The following is a 23,319-nucleotide window of genomic DNA, read 5'->3' as shown; positions in this document are numbered from 1 at the left end:
AAATAAGGAGTAGCCTTAACATACCTTAACTCCATTGAGTACTTAATACCTTCCAAGCAATTCTTCAAACAACTCGACTCAATCTACCATAGCATAAGGAGATTCAAAATCAGTGTGCTGAGTAAAGGCTAAGTCTGCAACTTAAACTTGTAACTCATTTATGTAAATTTGGGGAGTATCTCCCCTGTAATAAGAGATTCCTCCAATACCATATACCAACAACAATGACCAGAGAAATCTATCAATACATAATTATCAATAACAAGAGACCATATAACAACAACAATTCATAACTACTTCACGACGAGCGGCAAGCTCCAATTGAAACATTTATACCCCATATCACCCCTTATAGACTTCTTACTTTAACTTAACAGTATCATTAACATATAATGAAGTCATTCATCAATGATTCCAGCCTTATACCATATATTTCTAACAAAGAAAACAATCCATAACTCCAACTATCCAGCCTTATACCATATATTTATAACAAAGAAAACAATCCATAACCTTAAGCACATGCAATAACACAATATAATTACCTCATACTGTTGATTCAAGTCGAAATCCATGTTATATTTAGCTTACAACAGCCCAACACACCCCAATCACTTCATACCCAAAACGACAACTATAGTAGTGTCAAACACCCCGAAAATGTTATAAAGAACGACTAATCCACCATTTCACCATTATGTGGTGTTTATCCACACCATTTTTCCTCCAAAAATCAATTAAATAGTAACAAAATAGACATCCCAAAAAAACACGAAATAACCCACAAAACAATCCACTACAAGTCGAATAACTCCAACTCATGACTTCCGATCACCGTCCCGTGAGTTCTAACTATTAGGAAACAAATTTATCAACCTTCCTTGATATTTAAGATCTTAAATATAGAAATTAGGCATTTTCGTAACTATTAAATACCCTCCAAAACTCAAACTACAAAGAAAAGGAGAGGCGATATAGCGATACTTACGTCGTAGGGATTGTTCTAATGTTATCGCTTCTTGATTTTGTACCCGGGTTGTTAATATTCTTTGAAACCCTTATAGATAGCTTAAGGTTAAGTTTATGGGTCTTATTTGGTCGTGGTTTCTGGAAAAATGAAGAAAGAGATGACATAAGGGATATAAATATCCATTTTGTTGAAAAGTAAAAAATGTGCTACTTGGTAGCCTAGCATTGGCCCTTCTTCCAAAACTTATATCTTTTCATCCGGATGTTGTATGAACAAACGGTTAAAAGCATGTGAAACTAAATTCCTAGACATTCAATTTTGTATATAATATGTCCCTAAAAGACCACATATAACACACGAAAGGTATTGCTCAAAAAGCTTTACTGACCCTCCTACTTGTCACCTGCGTAGTCCGCGCAGTCTCGCAAAATGACAAATATCTCTTTGCTCCAATGTCGTATCGACAAACGGTTTAATACGTTAGCAACTAGACTCATATATATTCAATTTAATATGTGGAACATCCTATAATTCCAAGTATATTAGGATAAAAGCTCTGCTATATTTGACCTAATATTCAGCACATTATGAATGTAACTTGTGATGACCTTTGCCAACTTTCGTTCCAAAACTCGCTTGACTTCAAAATGTAACACACGACCATCATACAACTAAAATAACTCATAACATAACCTCCTTATCACGTTAAGAACCCTAGTATCACCCCAAAAGTACATGTTATAACATTCCCAACTTGTCAACATTCGACGAAACTTATTTTCTTCAATTTTCTTAGCTCCTAAGACTTTCAACCCACTTGGTAGTTGATATCCATGATCATAAATATTTGTAATCTCCAAGGTAACATGATTAAATTACTTTATGTACTTTCAAAGATGATCTCATTTCTACGCTTACATGAATTGACTTATGATGTACTCTCACGTACGCAAATATGAGGTGTAACATCATTCCCCCCCTTTGGAACATTCGTCCTCGAATGTTGACTGATGCGCCTATCAGTCTCATAACCTATAGATTTTATGAATACTTTAATATTTTCCTTTCCATCTAGGCAATTGTTTTGTGAATAAATTCAAAGGCCAGGGCATTCCCCCTTTTAGGCCTCTTTCTCACACCATGACTTGTTGTCAGAATCCTTTCAATCTCGTAACTGTTGCTACCTTCTATCATGTAGCTTGTACGACACTGAACTTGTAAGTTCCTATGCAACTCTTCTCTCTTTTTTCTCCATACTATACCATAACTCTTACTTCGGTTTATTGTTACCGAGGTTTGCTACCCAACTCAAGGTTACTCTCTCCCTGCTTATCGTATATGTATAAATCTATGTCCTTTAATGCTTCCTAATTACCGTTTATCTTAATAATGAAGGCCTAATCTCATCCCATACTTTGGAACCTCTACCCCTCTGTTGTCGATTCACCCTAATATTGATCTATAATCTACCACTGATAACTTGAAACCTCTTACGTAATACCTTATCACTAGGCTCACGTCTCATCGTGGAACATTTGAAGTGATTTTCCTGATCTACCTTGAGACAATACTATACTTCAATAATCGTATTTCATAGCATCCCAACATGATTCATCATATGGGTTCTAATCTAGTGCAATTCACGAAATCTTTTTTCTCAAAATCTTTACTCAATCAAAGGCCTAAATGTCATCCTCTTATCTATTACAATTACACCCTTATTCTATTCAATCTCTTCTAAATGCTCCTAGTCTTAGACTTCTCTGAGTTAATTCAATCTATACTGAGCTTTCTATAACTTACGGAAACCATCAGCTCTCTTGTTTTGATGGGTTTAATCCCGAGGCCTTTCCTATTCTTGTCACCTTTCTCACTCACCTTTTCTTATCCTTACTCCCAGCTACCTAAAACCCTATCACTCTACCATACTTTAGCTTGCGACCTACACATATCTATTTATACTACTCGCAGCCTTACTTTAACTTGCTAGCACCATAGATTTCCTTTCGTGGCTTCTCGGTTGCCTTTAAACATAAGCAATTACTTTTCCTGGTCGCTCTGCCACTTGTTGCATGAATACATGGCTTATCTCATTTCCCACGGATATTGGAATTTCCTGTAACTCATATGATCTCAAATATCACCTTTTGATTTTTTTCTTCTTCCCGTTCATTAGCCACGATAGGTGCCACTTTCTTATGGAGTACATACAATGTTGTAGTGAGACTGTTGTTACAAGACCATTTCTTCTTTATGTCACTATGCTTAAGTTGAAGCCTTCTTCCTTATTTGCTCAGCTTGTCTTTCTTTGTAGTACTTAAGGGAGACCCTTTGACTCACGTAAAGCTGCGAGCTTAGTATATCGTATACCCAAAAGAATTTTTGATGTTCTTACTCACCTATAATTATCCTTAGTTACTTACCTCTGCGCCCTTGTTCTTTTAGGGTTGTATCCGAACTGAAATTTTTGACTGTCTTCTCAGTGGCACCGTTTTTTATTTTCGTAACACTTATACGGTACCTTTAACAACCTCAAATCCTATCTGAATATTTCTCAAGGATCAGGATGCCATCATATTTGCGAGACTGAATTCCCTATGTTGGGTTTCACTATGTTTATCTTCCACAATCTGCTAATTTGCATGTATCCTCTTGTCTAGCCATAACTAGACTCTTCGTGAATCAACTAATAACTACTCATTGGTCTATTCTCATATCTATATTCCGCGTAATCTCCCTTGGGATATGTCCTTTGTTTGAACTTACCTCTCGTATTGGCTCCTTATGTATCAAGTGTTTATTCGCACTTATTTATCGATAACATCCCGGGCTGGAACCCTTACTTCCTCTCCCCGGTGTCATTCTTTCATAATGTTCTGGAGTCATAACATATCCGTGGGATCTGAATAAATGCAATTTCATTCCTTTTGCCTCATCATCTTTGGCGTCTTTTCACATATTCACGGACATCTTACTCATCTTGCGGTAACCCTTCTGTACCAAGGATAACTAAATTGTTTTACGCACGAGGGTAACTCCTAGTGTAACTGGCACACTTAGTCCCTTAAGATTAACTCTGCTCACAGTGCCTGCTTTAGAGAAGCATCTTCTTGAATGACCTTTAAAGATTATTCTTTTGTTGTCCATTCTATTATTACCGGAATGGAATCTCTAAAATTGTCACGATGTCGACTATTATCAAATCCTCCGATCCCTAGTTCATGTTTGGTTTTATCTTATTTACTAGACCATACTAATTTCTGTTACTACAGGGGGTCTAACTTAGCCTTCTGGTAATCACGTTGGAGTCACCAATTCATTTCATGAAATGAGGATATATCCTTTGACCTATATTCTTTTATTGTGTCAAGGCCTGTCACATCTTGCCTTTCCCTTCACTTGACTATAGACTCTGTCATCGTGTCATATCTTGATTTACCATTATTACCCATTTATCACATCTTACTCATAATGCTTCATTTACTTTCTTCTTATTCTCCTGCTAATATTTATATCTATCACTTTATTCTGAAAACTTCAATAAAACATTCTTTCACTTTTAGCCCCCCTTGATTCACCTCACTGGCTCTTCGGGTCGCCTAACATTCTCTCTTTACTAGGGACGGGAGCCATACAAAGGTAAGTATTTATCCCTTCTAGGATTCCAATGCCAATCTTCTAAAATTTCTGAACATTCTAGTATTCATATATGACTGTACTATTCTAGAGTGCACCATCTGGGTATCTCACAAGGAGAACTATTACCACGTTTGCAATATGCTTCGGAAATGTGAGCTAATGATAACAATCCATCCAAAAATTTGGGTCACTCTAACCCGCTGGATGCTAATATCCCATCCTTCTTTTAAATTATATTTGTTAGCTCCCGTAGGGCATAACTGAGATTGGTGTTGTCAAGGGTATATACTCTGTTACTGTTGAAAGTAACTCAGAATGCTTATATTTCTCTGCCTAAATTGTAAATACTAATAATCTTCACTAACTGGGTACCTCGTATCCTTCTTCACCTTGCTTCTTTTACTTATTGAAACTTGTATCTACCTTCTGATTTTCTCGTTGTTTTTTACCATAGGGGTGGATAGATATTCATGCCTTAGGGATCCTTATCAAGAAGCTTACACGTCTTACTACACACATGATCTACTGAAGACTTTACATTTACTCATCATAAGCATGATGCAAAAATCGAGTTCCTCCGACTCAACTCTTCCACAATCACATTCAATCCCTTAGCAACTGTCTTTTTGGATGAGGTATCGTTGTATTACGAATAAAACAGAATTTAGAAGTTTCAATTCTTACAACTGAGCTCTACCACACGATCTAAAGTAAGAAGAAAGAGTGACAACCCTAAATGCCCTGTAGCCTCCTGCTTATAAGTGTGGTGCACAACACACCTATAAACAAGACTCTACTAGACACGACTTATAGACTCCCTACGAAAGAACTACTCTGATACCACTGATGGGCCGCGACGGGCACCCGGTGCCTTCAACACCTCCCCTTTAGCAGGTCCATCCTCCCCTTTAACACTTCGGCCGTGGTCTTGACCTCATCCATCTCAGCCCAAAGTCGGTCAATCAATTCTATATTCTCTTGGACCTGCGAAGTTGTGTCATTAGTCATCACAAGTACCTTCTCATTTTTAGCCTCAAAGATCTTTACCTTCTCGACCAGTTCGGCATGCTCCTGTTTTACAGACGAGGCCTCCTTCTGTGCCTTTTCCAGCTCGACTCGGAGAATTGGGAGGTCCTCGAGAACCTCGTCTTGTAGTTCACTAAGGGCCCTGCACATGTCCTTCTTCCGGACCTGCTCTTTGAGCTCAAACTTAAGCTGGCTGATTTCCATTCAGGACCAAAAGAAGCTTTCATGGTGGAGCACCGAAGCCTGAAAAATTACAAGGTCATTAAAATATGCTAAAACTAAGAAAAAATCGCAAAGAATACAAGGAGTAGACGCCTTACCCGGTTCAGTGCGTGTTGCACCTCGTTGGAGAGGCTCGACGTGCCTACTTTCTTTATCTTCGTCCGGTCCTCCTCGGTCACCAAGCAACGAAGATAGTTGGCCACACCCACCAGGGTGAACATCGCTCGGGCGTCCACCGGTATAGTAAGAACGACCGTTCTTTTACGATCGGGATCCACATTCGGGGTAGGGAACTGTTTCACTAGCTTTGGGCTCGAGATCGGCTCGCCCGCCCCCGATGGCACGTCTTTTTTTGGGACCTCCAAGTGACCAAGCTCGAAATAATCATCCAATACGCTCATGTCCATGCCGTAAAAAGGTGTTGAGGGCATCTTCTATGTCCGGTGCCGTCTCGTTTGATTTTTCTTTATCGGCTTAAACCTCTTCAAGCATGGATTCTGTGTGGGATGGCGTTTCCACGATGTCAATGACACTGACTGCCTTCTCGGGAGGTCGTGGCCTCCGATTCTCCTTCTGTTTCCCGAGCTAGATGGGAATCGACTTCTCGGCCACCTTCCCTGGTCGTCGCCTACTCTCCCTCATTGATGGTCGACCCATGAGCAATTGTCACGACCCAAAATTCCAACCCGTCGTGATGGCGCCTATCTCGATATTAGGCAAGCCGATAATATGAATAAATTAAAACTTCTCTTTAAGTTTGAAAATATAATATTTATATACAATACAAACACTCCCCAAAACCTGGTGTCACTGAGTATATGAGCATCTAATATGAATACAAGTCTGGAAAATATAGTCCATAATAGTCTGAGACCAAATACAGTAAACAAAGAGATAGAGAAGGAGCGACAAGCTCTGTGGAACACGGCAACTACCGAAAAATTTCCTGAAAATCAACCGCGCGAAAGGATCAACACCCGCTATGTCCGGGAACACTTGGATCTGCACACAAAGTGCAGGGTGTAGTATGAGTACAACCAACTCAGCAAGTAACAATAATAAATAAGGAACTGAAGATAGTAACGAGCTACACAGTTATGGTTCATTTCCGGTAATTCCAGCAAAGAATAGACATGCTATCAAATTTTGGTACTTTAATGTCAAATCAATTTTTATACAGTTCCTGTTCATGTAATCCGTATATCAACAATCTTTCAGAGATTTCACAACAATGAAAGTTAGCAACTAAGTGCAACCACAAATGGAAATCAAGTACAACCTCTTAGGACAACAATCACTCACTGGGCTCCCAACTCTCATCACTCCCTAGGCTCCTAGCCCTCATCATTCACTCTCAATGGGTACCCGCGCTTACTGGGGGTGTACAGACTCCGGAGGGGATCCTACAGTCCAAGCGCTATAATCTGCACGGACAACTCATGTGTTGCACGGATAACTCACGTGCCATAATATAAATATCTGGATCCACACGGCCAACTCACGTGTTGCACATCCAACTCACGTGTTATAGTATAATATAAGGATCTGCACGGCCAACTCACGTGCTGCACGGACAACTCACGTGCTATAGTATCAATATCTCACAATCAGGCCCTCGGCCTCACTCAGTCATAAATCTCTCTTGTCTCTTGGTCTCTCATAAATCATGAAATCAACCCAACAACAATGATATTATGTATCAATAATAATAACAGAGATTGAGATAAAATGTGCAAGTAAACACTGAGACTAAGTACATATAGCACTTAGCAGGCAATTCAACAAGTACGTGACCTCTGTGGGTCCCAACAGTACTATCACATAGCCTAATCATGATTTCTAACATGATTTACAGTCAAATTTTATCAACACATAGAGAGCATATAGCTAACAACAAATTATTCAACTTTACAGTTTCCCGAGACAGACCAAGTCATAATCCCCTCGGTACACGCCCACACGTCTGTCAGTTAGCATGTGCATCACCTCCAAAATAATCACATGATACCAAAATCCGGGGTTTCATACCCTCATGACCAGATTTAAAATTGTTACTTACCTCAGAGCGTGAAATGCTTTACTCTGCTATGCCTTTGCCTCGCAAATCGGCCTCCGAATGCCTTGAATCTAGTCACAAATAATTTATTTTAGACAATAAAGTTTATTGGAATTAATTCCATAAGAAAATACTAATTTTTCATAAAAATCTGAAATTTAGCTCAAAAATCGCCTGTGGGGCCAACGTCTCGGAACCCGACGAAAGTTACAAAATCTGAAAGCCTATTAAACCACGAGTCTAACCATACAAATTTTACCAAAATCCGAACCCAACTTGACCCTCAAAGCTTCAAATCTTATTTTCAAATCCCTAAGTTCCAACCCCCGATTTTCACCTCAAAAACATGTAATCTAGTCGGATTATTCGATGATAATTCAATATTATGGAGTAGAAATGATCACAAGGGACTTACCTCATGTTTTCCCGTGAAAACTTTGCTCAAAATCGCCCAAAAATGGAAAAAGCTCTGAACCCCTCTGTTTTTGTATTGTACAAGGATTTTCGCATCTGCGGCAACTTGGTCGCTTCTGCGCCAACCGCATGTTCGGAAAAAGTCCCACATATGTGCCTTTGCCTGCATCTGCGCTCCTGCGCAGGCTGCTTCTGCGCGCGTCCCTCTGCATCTGCGCTCACGCAGGTGCGGAATTTCCCTCGCACCTACGACCACTGCCCCATAGTCCATTTGCGCATTTGCGCTTGCCACGCTCGCTTCTGCGAGCTCACACCTACGATAGAATTTTCGCAGGTGCGATTGCAGCAGAGGGCAGAAACTTCAGCTATTTCTTCCAAGTCCAAATTTGATTCCTTAACCATTCGAAACTCACCCCGAGGCTCCCGGGACCTCAACCAAATGTACCAACAAGTCCTAAAACATCATACGAACTTAGTCTAGCCTTCAAATCACATCCAACAACACTAAAACACGAATTACACATAGATTCAAGCCTAATGAACTTTGAAATTTCTAATTTCTACAAATAACTCCAGAACCTATCAAATCACGTCCGATTGATCACAAATTTTGCACACAAGTCATAAATGGCATAACGGAGGTACTCAAATTTTCAGAATCGGATTTCGACCCCGATATCAAAAAGTCAACCCCCTCGTCAAACTTCCCAAAAATTCAACTTTTGGTATTTCAAGCTTATTTCCACTACGGACCTCCAAATAATATTCCGGACACTCTTCTAAGCCCAAAATCATCATACTGAGCTATTGGAATCATTAAAATTCAAATATGAGGTCATTTACACATAGTTCCATATCCGGTCCATTTTTTTAACTTAAATTTCTAATTATGAGACTAAGTGTCTTATTTTGTTCAGAATTCCTTCTAGACCCGAACCAACTAACCCGGTAAGTCATAAAATAACTATGTAGCATAAATTGAGAAGTAAATGAGGAAACGGGGTTATAACACTCAAAACGACCGACCGGGTCATTACAGCAATGAACTGAAGATCATCATCCTCAGGGTAGTCCTTAAGCCGGAAGAGGGAATCGGGGTCTGGTAACCTGGCTTTGGTGTTCTTTTTGTTGCTTTTCCGGACCCGGACAATAATCCTCTTCTTCTTCACCTTGGCGTCCGGGGAGCCAGAGGATTTCCTCTTTTTATTTTTCTCCTCATTTGCGGCACCTTTGAGCTATCCCGAAGCGGTGGGTTCAGCAAGCGAGGACGGGGCCTCGTCCTTATCCAATGGGTGAAGCTAAATGGTCTTGGGCAAACCTATGAAAGAGAAAAAGACTTAGAAAATATAAAAATTAAGTATGTAAATGTAATTATTTGGGCAGAAGACTCACCATGGGAATGGGCCACCCCCTTGCCTCTCGAGAGCTTGCGCCATTCACCCTCAATGTAAGACATTTGTTTGCAAATCCCCTCGATCCACTCCTTGAAGTGTGGGATTTCATTGGGAACTTGGTCGACCGCTGCACAACGGTAGACGCATACAATTAGAAAAAGAACAAAAGGAAATATCAAGCACCCGAGAAGGAGAAGACTTACGGGATGAGTTCCACTTTTCAGGGAACGGTAGAAATTCAGGGGGAATGAGGTCTTTGGTTTTCACCCGAATGAACATCCATTTCCAACCTTGATCTCGATCTTCATCGATGCTCGATGGAGCTTTACTTGCTCGACGAACGAGCTTGATTAGAGTCACGACCCCAAATTCCCTCTGTAGGAGGTCGTGATGGCACCTAGTCTCTAAGACTAGGTAAGCCTATCAATGCAAAATAATCATAAATATCTAAAAATAAATAAACTACAATTCAAATGATTGCAACTCTCAAAACCCCGGTAGAAATAAATCGCAAGCTTCTAAAAATTTATTCTCAATGTCTTTATATATCAAGGTCTAAATAAAATATAAGGAAGCAAGATAAAATGATAGAAGGGGACTCCGGAGTTTGCGGATGCTGGCAGATATACCTCAAAGTCTCCGTGCGCAGGTAACTCACTGACGTCTAGGCTGGTAAAATGTACCTGGATCTGCATAAAAAGATGTGCAGAAGTGTAGTATGAGTACACCACAGCGGTACCCATTAAGTGCCAAGCCTAACCTCGGTAGAGTAGTGACGAGGTCAGGTGCGGCCCTACTGGAATATAATAATGGCATGGTAAAATGTTTATCAATATAGTAAAATAAAATGACATTGGAAATGAATCAAATAGTATGTCACATTTAATGACACCAAATAATTGCAAATAATATCTCGTGGAATCAAAACAGAATTTCCTTCAACTTTATGAAAATCACAACAATTAATCGAAAGCAACTATGGTCATAAATCAATATCAACAAGGGCACTACCGAGGTACCGCCTCGTAGTCCCAAATTATAAATAATTTCACAATATCTCATTTTCTTATACCACCGCGGGAGCCTTCACAATTTATTTAAAGAAAGCATTTTTTTTTCGAAATAGCATCCCGCGTTTTAGCCACCCTTATCACACCGCATGACTTCTAGTAGTCACCCCTACTAGCCAGGCATATCAAGTCACCCTTATCTCACTGCATGCGTTTCAACAACCAGACCTTATACCACCGCATGCGTATCAATATCACAATATATCATAATTTGCACCTCAACTACCCAATATTTTTATTTTCCACAAAAAACACCAACAACAATATTTTTCAATAATAAAGAGCTCACGGCTCATCTAAGAATAATCCAAAAAACATCTTACGAAAATATTCAAGAATAAATAATTCAGGAAAATAATATTTCAAATTTTTAATACGTTTCTTCAATATCAAATTTAAAAATGTCAAATACTTCATATTAATAATATTTATATTAAAAAAATCAACCTTCAATAATGCACAGTATAAAAAAAACCAAGTTTCAATTAAACAGGTAAAATAATTAGCAGGGAAAAAGGTAAACAAATTAAAAATATATATCACAGATTAATGATGAAGAATATAACAAGATAAAATAATTTAATAACTGCGCAACAATGATCTACACAATTTAAAAATATAATCTTTCACATTTAGCCCGTGTACACACGCGTCACCTCGTGTACACGACTTTCAACACATTTCAATAATCACATTAAGATCAATTCTAGGGGAAATTTCCCCACACAAGGTTAGACAAGTCACTTACCTCGACTTGCTCCAATTTAATCAAGTATTATGCTTTTTCCTCGATTTTCCGACTCCGATCGACTCGTATCTAGTCATAATTAATTCGATACAGTCAACAAAAATTATAGAATTAATTCTATACGAAAATACTACATTTTTTTCAATAAAAATCCGAAATTAACTCAAAAATGGCCCGTGGGGCCCATGTCTCGAAATCCGACGAAAGTTACAAAATATGAACGCCCATTCAACCACGAGTCTAAGCATACCAAAATGACTAAATTCCAATAACAATTCAACCCTCAAATCCTTAATTCTATCCAAGAGGATTTTCAAAATTTTTCAACTTAAATCACCAATTAAATGTTAAAAACAATGATGGATTCGGGTAATCTAACCAAGATTGAGTTAATAACACTTACCCCAATGTTTTTTCTTGAAGATATATCAAAAATCGCCTCTGCTCAAGCTCCAAGTTGTTAAAAATGGCGAATGGGACGAAACCCCCTATTTTTATAACTTACGGATCTATCCAGGCTGACCTCGATCGTGGAGTCCGATCCTGGACCTCGATCATGAAACTCTGATCCTGGACCTCGATCATGGGAGTCCGATCATGGGGAGTCTGATCATGGGGAGTCCGATCATGGCCCTCGACCCTAGGGCTCGATCACAGCCGTCGATCCTGGCTTCGATCATTATGGCCTTCGATTACTGGCCTTGGTCATAACCCTCGATCTTGGGCCTTCGATTAGTGGCCTTCGATCATGGATCTCGAGCCTGCCTTCGATCCTCGGCTCGATTTCTGGGGGCTCGATTGCACAGCAGAAGAGAATTTGCAGCAGCTTTTGCAGTAGCTGTTTAAGTCCCATTTTTTATCCGTTAACCATCCGAAACTCACCTGAGGCCCTCGGGACCTTAACCCAATACACCAACAAGTCCTAAAACATCATACGAACTTATTTGAAACCTCAAATCACATCAAACAACGCTAAAATCACGAATCACACATAGATTCAAGCCTAATAAACTTTAAAACTTTCAATTTCTACAAACAACACCAGAACCTATCAAATCAAGTCCGATTGACCTCAAATTTTGCACGCAAGTCATAAATGACATAAAGGAGCTATGAAAATTTTCAAAATCGGATTTCGACCCCGATATCAAAAAGTAAACCCCTCGGTCAAACTTCCCAAAAATTCAACTTTCGGCATTTCAAGCCTAATTCCAATACGGACTTCCAAATAAAATTCCGATCATGCTCCTAAGTCTAAAATCACCATATGGAGTTGTTGGAATCATCAAAATTCTATTCTGGGGTCATTTGCACATAATTCGATATTCGGTCACTATTTGAACTTAAACTTTAAATGTTTAGTCCAAATTCCATATCTCGGGCTAGGGACCTCGAAATTTGATTCCGGGAATACGCCCAAGTCCCAATTCATGATACGGATCTACCGGAACTATCAAAATACTGATCCAAGTTCGTTTGCTCAAAATGTTGACCAAAGTCAACTCAGTTGTGTTGTAAATATCTAATTCATATTTTAATCCATTTTTCACCTGAAAACTTTCCGGAAATTTTTTTACGGACTGCACACGCAAGTCGAGTAATGGTAAATAGGGCTTAGAACACATAATTAATCATTAAATTTAAATATGAAATTTTGGGTCATCACATTCTTCACCTCTAACACAAACGTTCGTCCTCGAACGAAGTTAGAAAATGTACCTGAGCTGTTGAATAAGTGTGGATAACAGCTGCGTATATCATGCTCGGCCTCCCAAGTCGCCTCCTCGACCGGATGACCCCTCCACTGAACCTTCACGGAAGCAATGTTCTTTGACCTCAGCTTTCAAACCTGCCTATCTAAAATAGCCACTGGTTCCTCAACATAAGATAGATCCATGTCCAACTGAACCGAACTGAAGTCTAACACATGAGACAGATCGTCGTGATATTTTCGAAGCATAGAAACATGGAATACCGGATGAACCGCAGAAAGACTAGGTGGTAGTGCAAGTCTGTAAGCCACTTCTCCAACTCTGTCAAGAATCTCAAAAGGCCCAATATACATAGGGCTCAACTTGCCCTTCTTCTCGAACCTCATCACACCCATCATAGGTGAAACCCGGAGCAATACCCGCTCACCAACCATGAATGCAACATCGTGAACCTTCCGATCTGCATAACTCTTCTGTCTAGATTGGGCTGTACGAAGTCGATCCTGAATCATCTTAACCTTTTCCAGGGCATCCTGAACCAAGTCTATACCCAATAGTCTAGCCTCGCCCAGTTCGAACCAACCTACTGGAGACCGGCACCGCCTACCATACAAGGCCTTATACAGAGCCATATGAATGCTTGACTGGTAACTATTGTTGTAAGCAAACTCCGCAAGTGGTAAGAACTGATCCCAAGCACCTCCAAAATCTATCACACACGCTCAAAGCATATCCTTCAGTATCTGAATAGTGCGTTCGGACTACCCGTCCGTCTGAGGGTGAAATGATGTACTTAACTCTACCCGAGTACCCAACTCACGTTGTACTGCTCTCCAAAATCGTGAGGTAAACTGTGTACCTCGGTCAGAGATGATAGATACTGGTACACCATGAAGTCTAACTTGGTAATCATAGGAATGAAATGTATACATGAGCCAGCTATTCTGAAGAGTAAGTAGTAATCACAGGAATGAAATGAGCTGATTTGGTCAGCCTATCCACAATCACCCAAACTACATTAAACTTCCGTTGAGTCCATGGGATCCCAACAACGAAATCCATAGTGATCCACTCCCATTTCCATTCTGGAATCTCTAACTTCTGAAGTAATCCACCCAGTCGCTGATGCTCATATTTCACCTGTTGACAATTTAGACACCGAGATACATACCCCACTATGTCTTTCTTCATCCGCCTCCACTAATAGTGTTGTCTCAAGTCCTGATACATCTTTGCAGCACCCGGATGAATGGAGTACCGCGAACTTTGAGCCTCCTGGAGAATCAACTCACGCAAGCCATCCACATTAGGCACACATAGCCTTCCCCGCATCCTTAATACATCGTCATCTCCAATAGTGACTTTCTTGGCATCACCGTGCTGATTTGTATCCTTAAGGACAAGCAGATGGGGGTCATCATACTGGCATTCCCTGATACGATCATAAAGAGAAGACTGAGAAACCACACAAGCCAAAACTCGACTTGGCTTGGAAACATCCAATCTAACAAACTGGTTGGCCAAGGCCTGAACATCCAAGGCCAAAGGCCTCTCTGCTACCGGTAAATATACTAAGCTGCCCAAACTCTCAGCCTTACGACTCAAGGCATCGACCACCACATTGGCCTTCCTAGGATGATAGAGAATGGTGATATCATAATCCTTAAGCAACTCCAACCACCTCCGCTGCCGCAAGTTAAGATCCTTCTATTTAAACTGATATTGTAGACTCCGGTGATCGGTGTAGATCTCACAATGGACACCGTACAAATAATGCCGCCAAATTTTTAAGGCACAAACAATAGCTGCTAACTCCAGGTCATGTACATGATAATTCTTCTCATGCACCTTTAACTGTCTGGACGCGTAGGCAATCACACTACCGTCTTGCATTAATTCTACACCGAGACCAATATGCGACGCGTCACAATATACAGTATAAGATCATGTACCTATAGGTAATACCAATATTGGGGTTGTAGTCAAAGCTGTCTTGAGCTTTGGAAGCTCTCCTTACATTCCTCGGTCCACCTGAACGGAGCACCCTTTTGGGTCAATTTGGTCATAGATGCAGCAATACAAGAGAAACCCTTTACAAATCGGCGATAATAACCAGCCAAACCAAGGAAACTCCGGATTTCCTTAATTGAGGATGGTCTGGACCAACTCTGCATTACTTCAATCTTCTTTGGATCTACCTTGATCCCCTCGCACGAAACTATATGACCCATAAATCCTACTAAATCAAGCCAGAATTCACACTTTGAAAATTTTGCATATAACTTCCTTTCTCTCAAAATCTGAAGCACAGTCCTCAGGTGTTGTTCATGATCTTCTCGACTCCGGGAATACACCAGAATGTCGTCAATAAACACAATGACAAAGGAATCAAGATAGGGTTGAAATACACTATTTATTAAGTGCATAAATATTGCTGGGGTGCTGGTCAGACCAAAAGACATCACAAGGAACTCGTAATGACCGTACCGAGTCCTGAAAGTAGTCTTCGGAATATCTGGCTCCCGAATCTTCAACTGGTGATAGCCTGAACGCAAGTCAATTTTAGAGAATACCTTAGCACCCTGAAGCTGATCAAATAAGTCATCAATATGTGGCAATGGATACCTATTCTTCACTGTAACCTTGTTCAACTGGCAATAATCAATACACATCCACATAGAACCATCCTTCTTCTTTAAAAATAAGATAGGAGCAACCCACGGCAATACACTAGGCCAAATGAAACCCTTATCAAGCAATTCCTATAACTGTTCTTTTAATTCTTTCGACTCTGTTGGGGCCATACGGTATGGTGGAATAGAAATGGGCTGAGTACCTGGTAATAGATCAATACCAAAATCAATATCCCTGTTGGGTGGCATACCCGGAAGATTTGCTGGAAATACATCAGGAAAATCCCTTACTGCAGGAACTGACTCTACAATAGAAGTATCAATACTAACATCTCTCACATAGGCCAGATACGCATCACACCCCTTCTCAACCATTCGTTGAGCTTTAAGAAATGAAACAACCCTGCTTGGAACATGATCTGAGGTACCTCTCCACTCTAGCTGCGGTAGACCCGGCATAGCCAATGTCTCCATCTTGGCGTAACAATCAAGAATAGCGTGATAGGGCGACAACCAGTCCATGCCCAAAATAATATCTAAATCCACCATACTGAGCAATAATAATTTAGCTCTAGTCTCAAAACCACTGATAACAATTAAACAGACCAATACACACGGTCCACAATAATGGATTCACCCATGGGTGTAGATACATAAACAGAAGAACTCAAGTAATCTCGTGATACGCTAACACATAAGAATAAGTGGAGCCTAGATCAAATAAAACTGATGCATCTCTATGACAGACCGAAATAATACATGTGATAACAGAATCGGATGCAACGACATCTGTCCTAGCAGGAAGGGCATAATATCTGGCCTGGCCTCCCCCTCTAAGGCGACCTCTACCTGCCCGACCTCCACCTCTAGCTGGCTGTGCAGGTGGAGTGGCAACTGGTGCAGTAATCATGGCCTGAGAAGCCTGAGGACCCTGTAGAATAGGTGGGGCCTGAGAAATCCGTGGAGGTGCACCACTCCTAATTATGGGGAAATCCCTCATGATATGACGAGTGTCACCACACTCAAAACAAGCCCTCGGAGGACGTGGCTGTTGAGACTGGCTCGGGCCTGATCGACTAGAATGTCCGTTGAAAGCACCCCGTACAGGAGGTGCAGAAGACACTAGTGGTGCATAATATGGAACATGTGGTCTGAGAGTAGTCGGAATATCACTAAAATATGGAAGTGCTAAATTAATAGGATGGCTCACATAACCTCTACCATGACGGGATGCAACTGGGGCATGAGAATTATTATATGTTCCAGAACCTCGGGGTCTCTTAGCTTCCCTCTCCCCCCTCTCCCGAGTCTGCATACCTTCCAATCTTCTAGAAATTGACACCACCTGTTGGTATGTGAGCCATCTCTAGCTCTCGGGCCATACTGTATCTGATACTAGGGTGAAGACCCTTAATAAATCTGTGAACCCGCTCTTGAACAGTAGAAACTAAGGCTGGTGCATGCCTAGCCAAATCACTGAATCGGACCGTATACTCTGACACAGTCATAGAACCTTGGTGCAACATCTCAAACTCTGAGCGCCATGTATCCCTAAGACTCTGAGGAACATACTCCCTTAAGAACATATCCGAAAATTGAGTCTAAGTAAGTGAAGCTGCCTCAGCCGGACTATCCAACTCATATGCCCGCCATCACTGGTAGGTTGCTCCTCTAAACTGGAATGTTGTGAAAGAAACCCCACTGGAATCCACAATACCCATAGTACGAAGGATACGGTGACATTCCTCCAGAAAACCCTAAGCATCCTCTGAAGCTAAACCGCTGAAAGTTGGAGGGTGGTACTTCTTATACCTCTCGAGCCTGAGTTGCTCCCCCTCTGAAAATGTTGTCCTAATATCAGGCTGAACTGGGACAAGTAGTTGCACTGGAATAATCTATAGGGCATGGTCAACTTGGGCACGTGGCTCTGGAGTACGGGCGGCAGGAGTCTGCGCTCCTTCCCCAGCCTGAGATGTGGCAGGAGCAAGTGGAATTAATCCTGCCTGAGCTAAAGTGCCAAACATGCTCAAAAACTAGGCAAGAGTCTCCTGAAGTGCAGGAGTAGTAACAGGCGTCTCAGGTGCCTGCTCTCCAACTGGAGTTACTGGTGGCTCTGGTGCAGCAGTTCGTGCAGGTGCTCTGGCTGCACCACGTGGTCTTCCTTGGCCTCTGGCTCGGCCTCTGCCCTTGCGGCTCCAACAGGGGGTGCGGGTGTCTGATCATTAGATCTAGTTGTGCATGTCCTCACTATCTGTGAGAGAATAGAAAGACAATTGTTTAGAACTTTGAAATCAACAAAGGCGCACGATAAGGAATCAAAGAAGTGAATATTTCCTAACAGTTCCATAGCCTCTCGAAGATAAGTACAGACGTCTCCGTACCGATCCGCAAGACTCTACTAAACCTGCTTGTGACTCATAACACCTATGAACCTAGTGCTCTGATACCAACTTGTCACGACCCCAAATTCCCTCCGTAGGATGTCGTGATGGCACCTAGTCTCTAAGACTAGGTAAGCCTATCAATGCGGAATAATCATAAATATCTAAAAATAAATAAACTACAATTAAAATGATTACAACTCCCAAAACCCGATATAAATAAATCACAAGCTTCTAAGAATTTATTCTAAATGTCTCTATATATCAAGGTCTAAATAAAATATAAGGAAGCAACATAAAATGTTAGAAGGGGACTCCGGAGTCTACGGACGTTGGCAGATATACCTCGAAGTCTCCGTGCGCAGATAACTCACTGACATCTAGGCTGGTAAAATATACATGGATCTGCACAAAAAGATGTGCAGAAGTGTAGTATGAGTATACCACAGTGGTACCCTGTAAATGCCAAGCCTAACCTCGGTAGAGTAGTGACGAGGTCAGGTGAGGCCCTACTGGAATATAATAATGGCATGGTAAAATATTTATCAATATAGTAAAATAAAATGATATTGGAAATGAATCAAATAGTATGTCACATTTAATGACACCAAATAATTGCAAATAATATCTTGTGGAATCAAAACAGAATTTCCTTCAACTTTATGAAAATCACAACAATTAATCGAATGTAACTATGACCATAAATCAATATCAACAAGGGCACTACCGAGGTATCGCCTCGTAGTCCCAAATTATAAATAATTTCACAATATCTCATTTTCTTATACCACCGCGGGAGCTTTCACAATTTATTTTTAAAAAGTATTTTTTTCCGAAATAGCATCCCGCGTTTTAGCCACCCTTATCACACCGCATGACTTCTAGTAGTCACCCATACTAGCCATGCGTATCAAGCCACCCTTATCTCACCGCATGCGTTTCAACACCCAGACCTTATACCACCGCATGCGTATCAATATCACAATTTGCACCTCAAGTGCCCAATATTTCAATTTTCCACAAAAAAATCAACAACAATATTTTTCAATAATAAATAGCTCATGGCTCATGCAAGAATAATCCAAAAAAAATCTTACGAAAATATTCAAGAATAAATAATTCAGGAAAATAATATTTCAAAATTTTAATACGTTGCTTCAATATCAAATTTAAAAATGTCAAATACTTCATATTAATAATATTTAATTTAAAGAAAATTAACCTTCAATAATGCACAGTATAAAAGAAACCAAGTTTCAATTAAACAGGTGAAACAATTAGGAGGGAAAAAGGTAAACAAATTTAAAATATATATTACAGATTAATAATGAAGAATATAACAAGATAAAATAATTTAATAACTACGCAACAATGATCTACACAATTTAAAAATATAATCTTTCACATTTAGCCCGTGTACACACGCGTCACCTCGTGTACACGACTTTCAACACATTTCAATAATCACATTAAGATCAATTCTAGGGGAAATTTCCCCCACACAAGGTTAGACAAGTCACTTACCTCGACTTGCTCCAATTTAATCAAGTATTATGCTTTTTCCTCGATTTTCCGACTCCGATCGACTCGTATCTAGTCATAATTAATTAGATACAGTCAACAAAAATTATAGAATTAATTCTATACGAAAATACTACATTTTTTTCAATAAAAATCCGAAATTAACTCAAAAATGGCATGTGGGGCCTATATCTCGAAATCCGGCGAAAGTTACGAAATATGAACGCACATTCAACCACGAGTTTCACCATACCAAAATGACTAATTTCCAATAACGATTTGACCCTCAAATCCACAAATCTATCCAATAGGGTTTTCAAATGTTTCCAACTTAAATAACCAATTAAATGTTAAAAACAATGATGGATTTGGGTAATCTAACCAAGATTGAGTTAAAAACACTTACCCTTATATTTTTCCTTGAAGATATATCAAAAATCGCCTCTGCTCAAGCTTCAAGTTGTTTAAAATGGCGAATGGGACGAAACCCCCATGTTTTTATAACTTACGGATCTATCCAGGCTGACCTCGATCGAGGAGTCCGATCCTGGACCTCGATTATGAGAGTCCGATCCTGGACCTCGATCATGGGAGTCCGATCATGGGGAGTCCGATCATGGGCAATCCGATCATGGCCCTCGACCCTGGGGCTCGATCACAGCCGTCGATCCTGGCTATCGATCATGGCTTCGATCCTTATGGCCTTCGATCACTGGCCTTGGTCATAACCCTCGATCCTGGGCCTTCGATCATGGATCTCGAGCCTGCCTTCGATTCTCGGCTCGATTGCACACCAGAAGAGAATTTGCAGCAGCTGTTTAAGTCCCATTTTTTATCCGTTAACCATCCGTAACTCACACGAGGCCCTCGGGACCTCAACTCAATACACTAACAAGTCCTAAAATATCATACGAACTTATTTGAAACCTCAAATCACATCAAACAATGCTAAAATCACAAATCACATATAGATTCAAGCCTAATGAACTTTGAAACTTTCAATTTCGACAAACAACACCGGAACCTATCAAATCAAGTCTGATTGATCTCAAATTTTGCACGCAAGTCATAAATGACATAACGGATCTATGAAAATTTTCAGAATCAGATTTTGACCCCGATATAAAAAAGTCAACCCCTCGGTCAAATTTTCCAAAAATTCAACTTTCGGCATTTCAAGCCTAATTCCACTACAGACTTCCAAATAAAATTCCGATCATGCTCCTAAGTCAAAAATCACCATATGGAGCTGTTGGAGTCATCAAAATTCTATTTCGGGGTCATTTGCATATAATTCGATATTCGGACACTATTTGAACTTAAAATTTAAATATTTTGTCAAAATTCTATATCTCGGGTTAGGGACTTCGGAATTTGATTCCGGACATATGCCCAAGTCCCAATTCACGATACGGACCTACCGGAACTGTCAAAACACTGATCCCAGTCCGTTTGCTCAAAATGTTGACCAAAGTTAACTCAATTGTATTTTAAACATCTAATTCACATTTTAATTCATTTTTCACCTGAAAAATTTTCGAAAATATTTTTACGGACTGCACACGCAAGTCGAGTAATGATAAATAGTACTTAGATCATATAATTAATTATTAAATTTAAAGATGACATTTTGGGTCATCACAATCAGTCCCCCTTGGAAGATTCGGGAGACTGTAAAGACTAAGCAGGTGGTTGAAGGTGAACCGAGGTGCTTCGGTGTTGTTTACAAAGTGGTATAGGAGGATTACAATCCTCCAAAAGGACAGGTGAATCTTCCTAAGGCAGACCTCGTACCTTTTGCAGAAGTCGAGGATTATAGTGTCCACCGGGGCGAGCATGAAGGGGTAAGTGTAGATACTTAAATACCCCTCCATATGAGTGATGATGTCCTCATTGGACCCTCGAACGACCACCTCCTTGCCCTCCTAGCTGAAGTCCACTCGGATTGTGGGGAGTATATCTTCGGTGATCGAGGATATATACCTCCATACCCTCTCGCCTCGGTCTTTCTTACTGGAATCTTTCTTGACTTTAAAGTCGTTTTCGATGGAGCATCCCCCAGGAATGAAAGTCTTTAAAGGAGGATCCGAGACCACCTCATGAACGGAAACCTCGACATCCACGGCTGGATTGGAAGTTGAAGGGGTGGTTTGTTGAGGCACGGATTTGGAAGTTTTTTCCATCGAATTCTGGAAAATATGTAGATTTGAAGAAAAATATGAAGGTTTGAAGTTGGGGATGAAGATTTGAAGATGGGGATGAAGATATAAAGATTTGATTTGGTGGTTTGAAGATTTGAAGATAAAGGTATGAAGATCTGAAAAGCAATGTATGAAGATTTGAAGAGTTTAGAGTTAAGTGGACAATTCGAGGGTAAATCAAACAACTCTTGAAATCGAAAAGTAAGAAAGTGAAAAAGGGTCGAAGTTTTTATAGAGGAAAGGAGAAATCAGTGCGTGACGTTTCGCATTCGAGGATAGTTAACCGGTGGCTGACACGTGTCCAAAGTCTGAACGATGTGACTGATGGGATGTTTTACTGATCCGTCAACCCGGATGTAACATACAAAAGAAGGAATCGAGGTTAATTCATCGCTAATCGTCGCTTCGATAAACCTACTCTCTGAAAAACAAGGGAAATATCTGTGTGCGTGTAAAATCGAGAGTAAAGTTTCCCCCGATTTGCCGGTAAGAGAACGAAGGAAAAGCACGGATCGACGTGATTATAATCGAGGTAGGGAACCTTTCGTATCGAGACCCGGGAAGAATGAACGATGTAATGAAGATCGGACACGGTAAGGCGACATACTCCAGACCAAGTATGGCTTCTGTACCTCAGCAGACACGGTGAACGGTTATGCATGACAGATAGGGGCGTAATATTCGCCCTTAACCGTATTTTACGATGTGAATCCCGTTCGGTGTTCATTAGAGATCAATGATTACCGAAAAAATAAGATTTTTACCTTTTTTAGACTTGTACTAGGATTGAGATTCTCCTACTATATAAGGAGAACTTTTTCTTTAGTCTGACACATTGTAACACGTATTTCAAAGCAATAAAAGATTTTTTTGTCCTCTAGCTATTGCTCAAGGCATTACATACTTGTTCTTTTCTGCACGCATGACCGAACTAGTATCGAGGACGAGCTCTATTGTTCAATCTAAGATCAGGCCTAGTTATTACATTGCGATTGATTTGGTCATTTATTTTGTCTTTAGTTCATCTATATGTTATTCTTAATTATTCGTGTTGAATTAAACTAATCGTTAATTCAAGGCTACTTTTGTCCTCTAGCTATTGTTCAAGGCATTACACACTTGTTTCTCTGCACGCATGACCGAACTAGTACCGAGGGTCCGATCGAGGACGAGCTCTACTGTTCAATCTAAGATCAGACCTAGTCATTACATTGCGATTGGTTTGGTCGTTTATTTTGTCTTTAATTCATCTATATGTTATTCTTAATTATTCGTGTTGAATTAAACCATGTATCCTTTAAACCGCGTACAAATTTAATTGTTACTCATTTT

The sequence above is a fragment of the Nicotiana tabacum genome, chromosome 17, assembly GCF_000715075.1.
Source record: "Nicotiana tabacum cultivar K326 chromosome 17, ASM71507v2, whole genome shotgun sequence".
NCBI lineage: Eukaryota > Viridiplantae > Streptophyta > Magnoliopsida > Solanales > Solanaceae > Nicotiana > Nicotiana tabacum.
This window is presented reverse-complemented; position numbering follows the sequence as displayed.